Genomic DNA, 15,156 nt, shown 5'->3' with positions numbered 1-15,156 from the left:
TGCACCCACGACTTTCCCTTCTGGGCAATTTTAGGGCAGCAGCCAGGCTGACGCTGTCAGATGTCCCTTCTCTGTGTGGCACGTTGCTTTCAGAGTCTCTGGTACCAAGCTCATCTCCTGTTGTCCATCCTAGGGAGGCATCCAGGCTGCTCCCAAACTCGGCAGGGGTTTCCATCCCTTCCCAAGGAGGATCCCTCATTTCCTTGGCTTCATGCTCGTCTCCTGGCTTCTCCCATTGCTTTGGGCTCTTCTTGGTACCTTCACCCTTCTAGTAATGGGTGGCTCAACGCAACCAGCCTTGGAGGAACCTGGGGGATCAGCCAAGCTCCCCCAGGACCTCCAGCTTGTCATCGTCCCCGTTGGCACTATGAGGATGGTCCCTGCCTGCAGCAGCTCAAAGCCTGTGGGTCGTGCCCGGCTGGCCAGGATCTCTGCGCCGGAGTTGAATTCAAGGCTACTGCAGCCGAGATGAGCCCTGCCTGGTGAGGGATGCCGTACGGCTCCGCCGCGGCGGCAGACAGATTGCCTGCGAGGGCGGCAGGGTCTGCGTGGAGAGAAGATCTTGTTTCCCTATTTGTTGAGCAGGGTTTGTACTACAAAAAGCGCGCCGCACTCAACGAGCATAAAAGATTAATGAGAAACAAACCCATGAACTCATCAGTGTCTCATCTTCGCTAAATTACAGTTACAAGGATCATCGTAGCTCATCCATGTATTGTGTAACAGAACTGATTGCCGGCGTGGATGGGGCGTGCGGTGAGCCCTGCCGCGCTGGCGGAGCAGCGCGGCGTAAAACGCTAAGTGCTCGGGCATATGGCCTTAATGTATTCTAAATATTGGCAGAGGAGAGGTGCATCTGAGGAGAGGCGGGAGCAGAAAGTGGGGGCACTGGAGTTCCCTGATCAATATTTAATAGGGGCTGCAATAGCTTCCAGACAGAAGACATATGAAGTCAGCATGTTCTTGCAACCTGTTTTCTGCCCTCCGGGTAGCATGCTTTTTCTAGTGTAAAAATGATTAGCTTGCACATCTCTCCACCATTCCTCTCTCCCTTCTCCCTAAGTCTTTCCATGATGGGAAAGCAATTGTTTGGCATTTGATTCGGGGCTCCAGATTGCTGAGATTCAGCTCCTGGCAGCGCAGCATGCTAAATCCTGGGGTGGGGGTTCTGGGGGGGCTTTGGGCTGATCCAGACCCCTGGTAAAATACCGCTGCTTTACCGCAGGCGGGTTTTCCTCCCCCCTGGCTGAACAAGCAGGCGATGGCACAGCCAGAGCCTGGCTCTCGGGGGATCTGTCGGGGCCAGGTACGAGGCCTGATCCGGGCTGGATTAATTTGTGAGCTGGCACAGCTGGGTTGCTGTATGGATTACAGCCTCTGGCATCCCGGGAAATTGCTCATGGCTTAGAGAGCAAAAGCTTAGCGGCAAACAAGAAAAGAAAAAACCCCGAAGCAGTAAAGCAGGCAGCAGCAGCGTGGAGGAGCAGAGGCCGGGCTGGTGATGGGCTGCGGGCAGCCGGCCAGCCCCGGAGCTGTGGCTGACACCGGTTCGGGGAGATGGGCAGGAACTTGCCGGCAATTACGAAGCAGCTTCTCTACGAGGCAACGGCTCCGTGACCGCAGGCAATAGCTAACTCGCACCGCGCGGCTCCAGGGCCCGTGTCGCCGGGAGGAAGATGCAGCCGGGAGGAAGATGCGGCTCCAGACCATATGCTCTGCGAATAGCAGCGGCGCTTAAGTGCTTGGTCTTATTGATGCCGTGTAAGTAATAAGCCCTGAAGATGGGTTTGTGCTAAAAGACTTCCCAAACAACTTACATTTAAGTGTTGTAATTCTTCTGACCCAGCAGAAGTGCCTGGTGTTTTGACACTGATGCTTTGAGGAGGATCCAGGCACCTGCCAGCTCGCATTTAGGAGGATGACACTCCAGCGGGGCTTTGCATCGTGCTCTCTGGGAGCTGCTCTGCTCGGAGAGGCTTAATCATCTCCAGCGCCTGCAGTCCGCAAGCGTTAAAGCAGAAACGGGCAGACCTGACGTCCTCAGCGCGCGGCCGCCCGGCTTCTCGGGGCGGCTGGGTCTGACGCTGTGCTAAGGCTGTGGCAAATGTTTCTCGGTCTGCTGGGTGAGTGTGAAAACGCTGATGGGAGAATGAAGCTTTGACCTTTTGATCTCATCAGGAAGCTACTGTGAATCCTCTATTGATGGTTAAATTGCACTAAATTAGAGAGGAGCTGTGCAATTCTGCCACATTGCTGAACTGTGCAATTAACGTCCTGCCTAGTAACAGCACCCTTGTGCCTCGGGAAACTTAAGCCCGTGATTTTAGGTACGTGATGAACCTCCCTCTGCAAAGGCTTAATTCTTTTTTCCCAGCGGCGTATGACTTTAGGAGCCTCTCTGCTCCATCTGGGAGGCAGCCAGAGCCGTCCCCGCCGGCAGCGCTCTGCTCTGCGGGGAGCCACAGCCTCCTGCAAGGAGGTTGAGTTCAGCGCCCGGCACGGCTGCGGCACCGGCCATCACCCCGGCATCACCCCCGGCTCCTGCCCTGTGACCAGTGGGTTCGCCCCTTGGTGCCTCGGGCTGACCGAGGGGACGCTGGAGGGCACGGCCGGGGCACGTGTTGGCTCGAGGGCACTGCCACGAAGTTGGCATCGCCTTTGCTGGCTTGCTCCGTCCGGCTGATGGGATACCCCCCGCTCAGCTCCCCGGGACGGCGAAGGGATACCAGCAGCTCCATCACCGCGCGGACCCGCTGCAGCGTTGGGCTGGAGGCAGGAGGGGGAATCTCCCGTGCCGAGAGCCGACCCAGGCTCGCGTCCTCGCCCCCGCCGCCTCGCTCCTCCTCCTGCGCTCGGCTTGGTTCGGAGCTGGTTACAGCAACGCGCGCTGCTGCCTGCTTTCTGCCTGCGGGTCAGGGCTCAGCTTTTATGGCTCCAGCCGGGAGCACGACAAAGGCATCCCTCTCTGCAGAGGGGGAGGATTGCTGGAGCGATCGGAGAGCTCGGTGCCTCCCCCAGCCCCCCCTTGCATCACTCGGGCATTTCAGCTGTGTTAACACCTCCCTCCACGCACCTCTCCAGCGCCGTGCAACGCTCTCCCGGCTCAGAGTAATCATGAATATTCCCCCTGCCATTAGCACCGGCTGGTGGAAATCTCTATTTAGTCGCTAGACATTTGAAGACGTGCAGCAAGGCATGGTGTGCGTCCCTCGTTGGCACCCGCAGCCCACCCAGCTCCTTCGCCTGCGGGTGGGCTGCAGGGAGGGGATGCTCCGGCACGCGTTCGTGCACCTTTGCTGGTGCCGGTTGTCCATGGGGACTGCGAGGGACGGTGCACGCCTGCTCCCACGCTGCAGGGTGGAGGGGACAAAGCTTCGCCCCTGCACCGAACTCCTTTTGGTGCAGCCCCAAGCCCGCTCTCGCCTCGGAGCACCGGTGTGCGGGCAGGCTTTGCCGGTGCCCGGCTGTGGCAGGAGCATTTGGGTGTTTGTCACCCACGGCGATGCCTTGTATGTGAACAGCTCCTGCCTTGGCAGCTCCCGAAATCCCTAGTGCAAGGGGCAAACCCTTGGAAACAAGCTTCCCATGGAGGAGCCGTCCTGGACCTGCAGGGATTGATGCCAGCAAAGCGCTTGTCCCATCCTGGTGCAGGGCTGCCTTGGCACAGCGTAGCCCGGGTATCACCCGTGGGTGTGCTGGCAGTGACAGGGGACGTGGACCACAGGACGTGGAGCTGCCTCGAGGTCCGCAGCAGGTTGAACCGTCTAAATTTTATGGAGGATCTGGCTGCTGGGCTGAGGTCTGCCAGGTTGCATTCGGTGTGCCGGATGAAGGGCAGCGGTGGGGCTGGACGGACGTCTCTGCCGGCACCAGCCCTGGCACACCGGTTCCGCATCCTCCTCCTCTGCTAAAGGTGGTGGGCAAGGGACACAGCGTGAGGATGAGGGGCAGTGCAGGACAACCCCTCTTCAGCATTTCCTACCCTGACCCTCTGCTGCAGGGTTTGGGGATGGACCCTGCCTGCACCGCGGACCCTGCCTGCACTGCTGCCAGAGCCTTATGGCAGCTGCTGGTGCGAAGCCGCTTCCCCCGGGTCTGGCGGGGGGGCTGCAAGATTGCCTGCGAGCGGGATGGGATGGTGATGGTGACAGTGACGGCTCAAGATGTCCCGTCTCTCGGTCCCCGCAGAGGGGACAGCAGCTCCATCCTTAAAAGCTTTTTGCTTCCCTCCCGGTCCGGCCGCTGCTGTCCTAGTTTTCGTTGGCTGCTATTCTTCCCCTCCGTCACGTGCGGGTTCGGCACGATGCACTCAAATACAGCTTCATCTTCTGCTGGCTTCTGCGGGCGGCTCCGAGCTGGGCTCTGAGCTGCTCCCACGACTTAAAACACCTCCCTCGACCCCGCACCCGGGGCTGCCGGTGCATCGTGGGGCGGCACTTCGTAGGCTGGAGGATTAACAGAAATTAAATTCCCCAGGAGCAGGGATGCGGTCGAAAGGCGATGCACGTGTGTCCCCTTCCATGCTCCGAAGGGGCGTGCGACCCCGAAGCCGGGGCAGTGAGGTCCATCGAGCGACAGCGCTGTTATGCATCCCTCGGGGTTTGCGGTTATCATCTGTAATTTGGGGTAATGGTGTTGAAATGGTGGAGGTTTTTCCTTAAGTCCTGAAATGGCTGCCACCGCCTGAGACGGGGAGCCTGCCAGCAGCTCCTGGCTCTTTCGCTCTGAGCAGAGCCTGTCCCCGTCCCCTCGCGACGGTTTTAGGGCCGGGCTGAAAGGAGGCCGAAGCATCTCCTGGCTTTGCAGAGTCCCACAGCCAGGCTTTGGGTCCAAATCGGCCCCATTCTGAGACCGGCGACCCTGTTTTCACGCTCCTTGTGAGCAGATCAGCCAAAATGCTGCTCGAGACCTAAAAGCCGCGCGACCCCTTGCTCGACGGCCCACGGTGTCGGTGTGCGATCCCCGCAGCGGTGCCCCATCCCAACGCATGGGCGGCTGGATTTCGAGCTGCTGAGCCTCCCATACCCGCTGCCGGCTGTTTCTGCCCCTGGCTGCTGGCACGGCATCACACCCACTGCACCCAAAATGCCGGGGAAGGTGTGAAATGCCAGCGCCGAGCCTCGGAGAGCTGCGGTGACAAGCGGAGCTGGAGGCAAAGCGGGTCTGGCTGGGAGCACCAGGGAGCTTGGGGACACGTGGGCAGCGCAGGGGACCCCGGGTGCCCCGTGGGGCTGCCTGGCTTTGGTCAGGGGTAACCCAAGCCCACCATCTCTTAACCGACATGGTTTTTGCCCATTATCTGTCAAACTCCACTCAGTCCCCAGCCCTGCCTGCGGTAGGCTCGATGCTCCAGGGATAGCCCTGGGCTTCGGCTGCGCTGTTGGGGGAAATGCAGCGTGGGGATGTCCCAGCATGGGGTCTGCAGCAGCGGCGGTCGGGGGGTGCAAGCCTTATCCAGGCTGGGGGTGTCCGTCCTTCACTCTCCCTCCCCTTCCCGCAGGGGCTGCAGGGAAGAATCCCTCCTCCAGCATTGCTAGCTGTGCCAGCTGCCGGTGCTTGTGCTGGTTGGGGCAATTAGCATATTGAATCACTTTCCTCTGAGATTTTGGACAATAAATTACTTAAAATAATATAAAAGCTCCATTGCACACGGATGGAGGCGTTTGTGGAGCCGGACTGCTGCTCCGCTGGGATTCTGGGCTTGTTAATGCATTTGGGATCGGCTGGGTGGGACGGGTGCTGGGGGTTTGTGCCCGTGCCAGCCACCTCCCTTGAGTGCTTTGGGGACAGAGGGGTGGCAGAAGGGACCCCCACCCTGACCCATGATGGGGACGGTGGCTGCAGTGAGGAGGGAGCCAGGTTGGTCCCGTGGAGCCCACCAGTGTGGGGTGGCTTTGCAAGAGGCTGCTCTGGGCTCCGGTGCCCGGCGCGGTGTGAGGGTGCCCGGGTAAGTGGGGTGCTCCGTGGTGTGCCGAGACGTGGGTCCCTTTCCACAAAAGTGCCTTGTTTGGGTGATTTTTGCAGCCGCTGTGCTCTGTCCTGTGGAGGGGACCCTGCAGCCGGCTCAGATCCCCACTGCCGGGGCTGGCAACGCGGCGCAGGGTGCTGCTGCCATCGTCCTCCCCTGCAAATCCCCAGGGATTGCTGATATGAGTCAGGCTGGCAAGAGTCCTCCTCCAGCACCGCAACCTCCCTTCCTTCGTTTCCCTCTGGCTTGGAGAGCAACATGGGAAGGAGCGGAGTTGGCGTGGTCTGGCAAGGCACTCAATCCCAAAGATTTCCTCCAGCAGGCAGCGGGGATGGGGATGTTGCCTCATCTGCCCTGACCGAGCCTTGCTGCCAGTTTGCAGCAAGGGCAGGATCTGTGCCATGCCGTGCCGTGCCGTGCCGTGCCGTGCCACTGTGCCTGCGCTGCCTCCTCCTCCCGTGTCGGCTCCCTCCTGCAGCCCGGTGCTCCCAGCATCACTCTCTGCTTGGGGCTGGGTCGTGGCAGGACTTGACATTGGCATTGCTGAGAGTGGGGACCCCCCCCCGGGGTCTGTCCCTGGGGGTGTCTGTCCTGGGGGCTCCCTGGAGCGGGGGGAGCAGCCCTGATGGCCCCTTGGGATGGTGCCGGCATGCTGCTGGTCCTCGGCTGGCACAGCAGAGCCCCCGGGGATGCGGGGCGATGCTCGCACCAGCCCAGTTATCTGCTGTGATCCTGCACCGAGTGGGATGGGGTCTCCGCCACATCCCACCGTGGGAGCTGAGCAGGGCAGGGACGCGGGGACGGATCAGCCCCCTCCGTGCCGCAGGAGGGGATGTCTCGGGGGGGGTGTGGGATTTGCCTTGCCTGGGATGAGGCACGTGGTGTGGTCCCTGCGGCGGCAGCTCGGCAGGGGACGGATTCTGTCCCCTCCGGCAGTGGCTGCAACGTGTTGGAGACACGAGTGTAGGTGGGCAGAGGAGACCCCCGTGGGGGCTGCGCGTCCTCTCCGCCCGTTCATGGGGCTGCTGAGCTTTAAGGCAAAGATGAGCGGTTGAAACCGCAGAGGAAAATATTTTTTAAAATGTTCTGTAAGCCCTACGAGGTCTGTGTTAACCGCAAGCAGATGGGCATTCAGCATAATCCGGAGTTAAATAGCATGATTTCTCCAGGTTTTTTGGACAAAAGCGTACCTGGGGAAGACACACGAGCTGTGGGTGGACTAAATCTGGTGTTAGGAGGAAGAAAGATGCCAGAGCAAATGCCTTGTCTCCTGTTTAACAGGCCCTTTCAGGGAAAACCTGGGCTGCTCCAGCGTGCTCCGGGGGGATGTTCCTGGTCGCCCTTGTCCGTGCTCGGGGCTGTCGGCTCCCTGTGGGTCCCTGATGCCACTGGTGCATCTCCAGCACGTGACGGTGCAAACCAGTAATGGGCTAGATCTGCTTTTCCAGGGGTCTCGACTGTGAGGCGTTCAGAGCATCTCGCACTGGGCTGCTTTTCTGGTGCTCCCTTGGCTCGATGAGGGTGTCAGGGGAAGTCAGGTTCATTTAAAATAGAATTCAAACATTGTGGTGGTGTAAAATTAAAAAAAAAAAACCAAACCAAACCCTTCTGAAATTACCGATTATTTTTATACATCTCAATTTCCTCATTAGGGGTGACATTATCTCCTTGTCTGGGGAGAGGTGGCTCTTTGTGCACGTTGCCAAAGCGCCGCTGGTTGATGAATTCCCCGTGGACGGGTAACGTCGTGCTTGGGTGATTTCCCCGATTAGTTCCCAGGAAAGGGCACTGCCTTTCCTGCCGGTACCTAAAGATGCTTTGCCATTTTTGTGGCTGGACAGAGGTTGCAGCAGAGCTGCACACGCAGGTAAAACACCCCGCCAGATGCTCTCGCTCCAGCACCGAAGCATGAATTGACTTATTCCACAAATATTCCTCAGCCAGAAATATTCTCCTCTAATGCTGGCGAAACAAAAACTTCAATTGCTTAGAAATTACTTTTTGCAAGAATCTTGATGGGTTGAAGCAGAGGCTTTCCTTGCAAAGGGTAATCCCGTTTTTAACGAGGTAATTTATAGTTGCTGATTACAGCCCCGAACGGTCCTGTGTGAGCAAACACGCTGGAGCAATGAACACGCTATCTGCTGGTGACAGGCTCCCGCGGGTTGAGAGTTGAGAGGGAGATATCCAAAGGATGCCTGTAATTAGCCCAAGCGTTTAATTTAATAAAACAAGTGACTAAAAACATAAGCGTGCTGTATTCTAAAAGCGTTGCACATAATTACAAATTATCTTAATTCAGCGCCAGCACAGCCAACTTGGTAATCGCCTCATAAATAACTTTCATTAGCTGATTTCAGCATCCGCGCTCAGCGCTACCTCCAAGGGTACGGGTGATTTGGGGGGGATTCAGGGAAGGAGGGGGCTCCATGGGGCAGGCGGTCTGATGTCGGGAGCAGGGCTGCGCGGCATCCGTCTGGATGGCCAGGCATGGCCATGGCATCTGCCGGCGATGCCCCTCCAGGCTCAGATTTGGGGGACTGCAAGGGGATGCTGCTCCGGGTGCTCCGGGGTGTCCGGGGCATCGCTGGGCGAGTGTGCCCAGCCCACGGGGTGACATCTCTACCGGCGCCCTTCCCAAAAATGCCTGTTTGACCCCCAAGCCCTGTGCGCCGGTGCTCATCTGCTGATATTTTGTGCCGGAACGGCATCTGCAGCTTCGCCTTTTATTATCATGCCGGGAGAGAGATGATGATCGTATCGATCGCGTGGTTTCCATTTGTCCTGTGGCTTTTCTGCTGGGGCTGTTTTATTTCCCTGCGGACCAGAGCAGCCGAGGCTTTGCCGTGGCTGCGTGCCGCAAGCTTTCTGCTGCCCTCCTCCCCGTCCTCGACGCTGCCCCGGCCCTCCGTCAGCCGTCACGCTGATGGCCACGCAAGTGCTGTCTTGGAGCGAGCGGGGAGCGAGCAGGGAGCGAGCACCCGCCGTGAGAGCACCAGCCCCTCGACGAACCGAGGGCGAACCGCTCTGGGGTGCCGTGGGGGGAGCGTGCCCCCACATTGGGGGTCTCCCAGCTGGGGGCTGCGGGTGCGTGATGCAGAAGACATCAAGCTCCCTCCCCGGGGATGAGGAGGGTCATCAGGAGGCGGGAGACGGGGGCCGCTTACGGCAGCAGGGATGCTGTAATGGGGCAGCACCGTCGCCAGAGCCGGCTCGTCCTGGGCAGGATCTGGCTCATCCCTGCGCCGCAGGAGCGCAGCTCCCGAGAGGGTGCTTGTTCAACGTGTAACACAGGCTGACAAGACAAACAACTTTATTAATTTAAGCCCGCTGCTAATGGGATTGCAAGCAGCCGTGCAAAGGAGGATTGCGGGGGCACGGAGCAGCTGCGGCCGGGGCGGCCGCCCTGGCAGGGGAGCCGGTGGGCACGGTGGGTTTTGTTTCTCTTTGTAAAACCGTGGTCTTGCAGATGAGGAGCAAAGCGCTGGTGTGGGGCTTTCAGAGAATTATGGGCCGCAAACTGTGCTTTTGTACCCACTTTTGAGGAGTTAGAGGCGCTGAGCATGGCGGCGACCGGAGATACGGGCTTTGCTCTCGCAAAGCAATTAGAAGTACGGTGGCTTTGGTCTTGGTTGCGCCTGGGCTTGGTTTCAAGCCCAAAGAGGGAGCAGGGACGGTTTCCCGGTGCAGGTGGGAACCGCCGGCGTTGCGCGTGCCGTTTACGTCGGGGATGCTGCAGCGCTGGCTGCCGGAGCACGCGGCGGGATGTGCACTGCTTGTGTCAGCAAATGCCCCGGCTGCATCCCTCTGGGAGGCGGAAAGATGGAGGAGTGAGGCTGGGGACCACCAGGGACCCGCTGCCGGTCCGGAGCAGCACGTGCCGGATGGAAGTTGCAAACTGCAGCGATGGAAATTCCGGCAGAAAATGCTGTGTCCTGCTTCATCTGTTGCTCCATCGGGCAAGAGGAGCCCCAAAGTGACTGGTTATGGCACCGTGCTTGTCCTGTGCACGCCTGGGACAGGCTGTGCCGCGCTGCGGCGGGTAAGCGTCTCTGCTGCCGAAAGCTGCCCTGCGGTGCTGCCCGCATCCCGAGAGGCATCTGCGTCGTGCAGCCCTGTAAGCCCCGCTCCGCTCTGGGGCCGGACCCGCCGGCGTCTCCCCCATGGCAGCCTCGGGTGCCTCTTGCCACAGCAGGCAGTGGGTTCCTGGAGGGAGACCTGGACGTTTTGGGGTGAAATCCAGCCATTTCTGCTCCGTGCAAGGGGCTCCCAGCTCAAACAGCTGCTGGTGCATCCAGAGAGGAGGAAAACCTTTCCTTTCCTCTTTCAGGATGCCATTAACCTGGGGGAAGGGTTGCTCCAGGGATGCCCGTGGCTCGGTGGGACCCCACTTTGGGGAAGACCTCTTCTTGCCACGACCTTCCCGGTGCTGCCGTTCCTCCGTGCTCTTCCTTGCCGGGAGCGGCACAAACACCCCGGCCCCATCGCAGGCTGCTCCGTGCTGGGCTGGCAGCTCCGGTGCTCCCCATCACCGTGGGCTGCAGGTCCTCCCGCTCTTCACCATTGAAACAGGCTGGCAGAGGGAGACGAGCAGGCAGCGTGTGGCAGCAGGCAGAAGGTTTAAATTAGGGCCTCTCTCTAACGTGATTAATAGGTGCCTTCAGGCTTGATGGAGATTGATAGTTGCTGGCAAAGCTGCAGGAGCGAGCCCAGGCGCACGGTGAGCGCAGCCCCGACGCCCTGGGGAGGAGACCGGAGCGGCGTGTGCCGGCAACACCATCAATACCAGGGCTGGGCTCTGACGGGTTTTATGGGGGAGGTGGAGGATGGATGCGGGATAAGACGGGAAAAGACAGCGGCTGGGGTGGAGCGGCCTTTCCCCCTCCTGGCAGCCCCTTCTGCAGGCTGGGTTGCTCTCGTGCCCTGGGCTGCTTTCGGGAAGGGGACTGGAGGATGCGGAAAACTTGCTCCATGCTGGAGGTGGTTCAACCTGGCCCCGTGTCCGGCCGCAGACCCAGCTCCGTGTTGAGGATGATGACGGAGAAAAAAGCCTTCGGTGCCCCTGTGCGGTGTGCCGGTGACTGGGGCTGGGCTGCTCCTGCTTGGGGCCACCAAAAACCTGGCTGTCTCCTGCCTTCCCGAGCCAGCTTTGGATGTGCCGAGCCCCTCGTCTGCCTGGGAAGAAGCAGGAGAAGAACTTTTGCAGAGCAGGGAGGACTCGGAGCGGCCGCCATGGCGCGTTGCGTTGGGAAGCGAGGAAGGTTGGCACTGAGCTCAGCCCAGCCGGCACTGCCGTAGTGCCGAGACGCCGTGGCCGGAGTCACCGCCACTGTGCAAGGTCCCCGCTCCCAAGGGGACAGCATTGTCCCCGCCGTGCCGAGCGGGTTCTGGGGTGAGGGGGCACCTCCGGCTCCCCCCACCCTGGGCTGCGGTGCCAGTGCCGTGCAGGGCCGGGGGCGCGAGGGGAGGGTGCTCCTGTGAGCCCTCTCAATACGCTTTGATAAAACGCAAAGCACCTTAAAATGGTCGACTTCCAATTACAAGGCTCCGGCAGGGAGCCTGTTTTGATAATGAAAGCGATTAAAATGGGGGCCTCTCTTTCTTGTTTGAATATGGAGGCACAGCTCAGGAGAAGTTTGTTTTTCTCTCTTTAATTGGGCTCCGCTAACGATGTTTGAGTAATTCCTGGGCCTGAGGTGCTCTGATACCACCTGGGGGCTGAGCAGGAGTTTGGGGAAAGCCCTCTACCCCCGGGGTGCTGGCACGGCAGGGATTCAGCCACGGTGCTCGCTCCCCAGGGCATCTTCTCCCAACTCCAGCACGGTCGGTGCCGGGAGCACCGTGCCGGCACTGCCGCCCTCCTGCCTCACCACGCTCTCCGCCGGCGGTGCGCGTTAATATCCCCGTGGGTGCCCACGGAGGAGAGGAGAGAGGCTCCCTGGCATCGGCTGGGGGAAGCTGTGCCCTCCCGGCAGGGCTTTGTGCCGCCGTGCCGCCCCCACCGCCGGCGACTCCCCCGCTGCGGCACCCGCGGGCAGCGCTGGCCCGAAAGGGCGACTCGGGTGGGTGCAAGGTGACATCGGGCTGGCGATGGGGCGAGCACCCGGCGCTGCTGGCTGGAGCACCCACCCGTATCGCTGAGCTGGGATGATGGGAGCGACCAGCTGGGGCTTTTGAAGCTGCCTGCTCTCCCACTGCAGGCAGGTGATTTAGAAGAAGGTGGGAGCCATCCTGTAGCAGCAGCCGCAGGATAACGGGCTTCCAGGGGAAGCTTCTTCCCAACCCCCGTTAGTTCCGAGGCGTCCCTTAGTGTGAGAGTATCAGAGAGCTCCCAGGGCGGCCGCTGGCGTTAATCCTCTTAGAGCCGTAACTCCGGCCGGTCTCGTTTGCTGCAGGAGCGGCCGCCGAGATGCTCTGATCTTCCCTGTGCCCTCTCAGAGAGCAGCTGGAGAAGAGCTGCTCTCCCTGCCTGGCAGGGAGGCTGCCGGAGGGGCTGCCGGATCCACCCGTGCCCCTCAAACTCATTAGTCCTCGGCCGCTGCCACAAATGACTCCGCTCCTGCACGGCCCCCCGCCAAGACCTGGCTGCGGCTGGGCTGCGGCAGATCCCTGTGCCGGTCCGGTCCGCCCCACCGAGCACGGTGGCACCGCGGTCACCGCTGTGGCCGAGGATGCAACCAGGTGGGGATGGCGACCCGTGCAACCCCTGGGGCTGCCCGCGGGCAGGGCAAAGCAAGGCAAGGCAGGGCTGCCTGCAGTACTGCCCTTCTCTCACTCCAGAGAGGTCTCTGGGCATGCACTCTCTCCTTTATTGGCGTTTAAAATCCCTCTCCAGCTCTGCCGTGGCCAGCCGGCATTTATCACTCAAGTGGTTGAGGGGCGCGTGGTGCCTTGGTATCGAGCGCCCGCTGCCAGGGAGGGGGTCTGCAGGCAAGGAGGGAGCGGAGAACACTTCTGCAGGAGAGCAGGCAGAGCAGGCGGAGCGCTGGAGAAGCTGAATACACACTTCACGCTTTGCATCCAGGAATTGGCACCTGCTTGTGCAAGCTGGGGCCGCCCAAGCAGAGACGCTGCTTATTTCTCTGGTGCGGTGGGAGCCCCTCGTCCTTGTTTCCGCGCTAGCAGCACGTGCCTGCGGTCCTCAGGGCTGTTGCTTTCCTGTAGCTGTTTCTGCTCCTGGTGTCATCCCTTTCCTTGCAGAAGCGCTGCCCGGCTCCTGGGACGGACCCGTGAACGAGCTGATGCCGTTTGTAAGAGCATCGCCCACGTGTGTGCCGTTAAACCAGATGCGTGCCTTGCCATCTTTGCAGAGCAGAGCTTTGATGCGTTACGGAGGCTTTGATATGGAAAAGCCTGTCCCCAAACGCTCGCTCGCTTCTGCTCGCCAGCTGCAGGCTCCTCTCGGAGCCCTGCGCCGGGTGTGCTTGTTACACCAGCACGGAACACGCTGCCGTGTTTGCTGTCACCCCGCCTCGCCGGCCTCCGTGATGGATTTCCCACTCGGCACATCCCCTGGCGAGCCGAGCGCGCCGGGTTCAGCCGAGGATGCACCGGAGCGGGAGGGCTGGGGACCGCAGGCGTGACACTGCTAACGAACCATCTCCCCTTCGCTCCTTCGCCTTCGCTCTCCCCGTGCTGGGGGGGAGCGGGACCTGACGCCAGGCAGCCCGGGTCCCCCCCTCCCTGGCTGCCGCCCCGAGGATTCCTCTGCCTGCCAGAGGGAGCCCCGCTTGCTCCGGATCGGATCCTTGCCCCGGCGCCCGGGGCAGCCGCTGATCGGGGCAGGTTCCCCCCACCCTGGGGTCCCTCGGGGGCTGCTGCGTCCTCGAGCAGCCCCGCAGCCGCCAGGCCCCGGGGATGCCGGGCACACTGCCGGCGACGCTCCCAGCCGCTTTTGGTGGCAGCTGGTAATCTCCACCTCTCCTCGTCGTTTTGAATGGCTTATTCTCGCGTGTCGCTTGGAGTTGATTTGCTATGCTAATTGCTTTACAAATAATAAGCTTCCCTAATTGTGCTGGTGGGGAAGAGGAGAGCTCTCCCCACCTGCGGTCCACATGGCACCGCAGGGCTGCGGGTCCCGGCCCCTTGGTTCTTTTGGGGTCCTCCCGTGAGCGCTGGTGCTCGCAGCATCCTGCGTTGCGATTCTTGTAAGAAACCCCAAAATCCTGCGCACGGGAAGCTGGGAGCTCCGGCTCGTCCCCGGGGGGGTCAGGCCATCCTCCCCTGCTCCACAAGCCAGCGAGCGCCCTGGGACCGGTGGGGTGTCGGGAGGTGCTGCCGGCACACCTGGCTGCGTTTCATCGGCTGGGGTCTTGGAGCGTTTTCAGCTGCTCCGAATGCGCCCGCATCCATCGTCATCCCCATCTTCTGCCCTTGCGAAGGGGGCCAGGGGCTGAGAGCGGGACCCCCGGGCAGCAGGGAACTGAGGGCAGTCGGTGTTTAACCCCACCATGGCAGGATGCAATCCTTCGCGGCTGCTGCTTTCCTGAAAATAAGACTTTAATTGGCCTACTGTACAGTGTAATGATGTTAATTTGACAGGAGAGCCGTAATTCACTCAGCCTGTTAGGTATTTAAAGCCACATGGGGGTTATTTAAGGAGGAGGGAGGTTGGGAGTGCTGCTGGCACCCAGTGCTCACTAGCACTGGGGGCAGCACCTTCTTTCGAGATGCTCCGTCTTTCATTTTAAACAAAAAGCTGGCTTCTTTCCCCGGGCTCCCGGGCACGTATCTGCAGGCAGCCTGCAAGGAAGCAGCACGTTCCCATCGATTTCTGGATTGAAATCCCTGTCTCCGCATCCCAGGAGGGAGGGAGGGGGAGCAGTTTACCCCTCCCCTCCTCCAGCAACTCTCCGAAGATGAAGCTCCACGCATTGACTTTCTCGCTAATAACGACTTCCTCACCGCGCACCTTTAATTGAATGAGGCTAATATGCTGCTTTTTTTTTTCTCTTAAATTATTTTTTTAATGGCTGATGACATTCCCTGGCTGCCGGGGAAAGCCGGATCCGGCGTTTTGGCATTTGCTGCTGGTAGAGCTGTGCCATCCCTCTCGCCCAGCCTGCTCCCGCAGCAGGATGCGGCCAAGGACATCGTTTCCCCGTGCACCGTGAAATGCTGCGTCCAGGAGGGCAACAGGGAAGGTGGCTTACAGGGATGCTGCCGTGGTTCAAGCTCTTGGCTTCACA

The sequence above is a fragment of the Harpia harpyja genome, chromosome 6 (genome assembly GCF_026419915.1).
Source record: "Harpia harpyja isolate bHarHar1 chromosome 6, bHarHar1 primary haplotype, whole genome shotgun sequence".
In the NCBI taxonomy this organism is placed as follows: Eukaryota; Metazoa; Chordata; class Aves; order Accipitriformes; family Accipitridae; genus Harpia; species Harpia harpyja.
Note: the sequence above shows the minus strand (reverse complement) of the source record.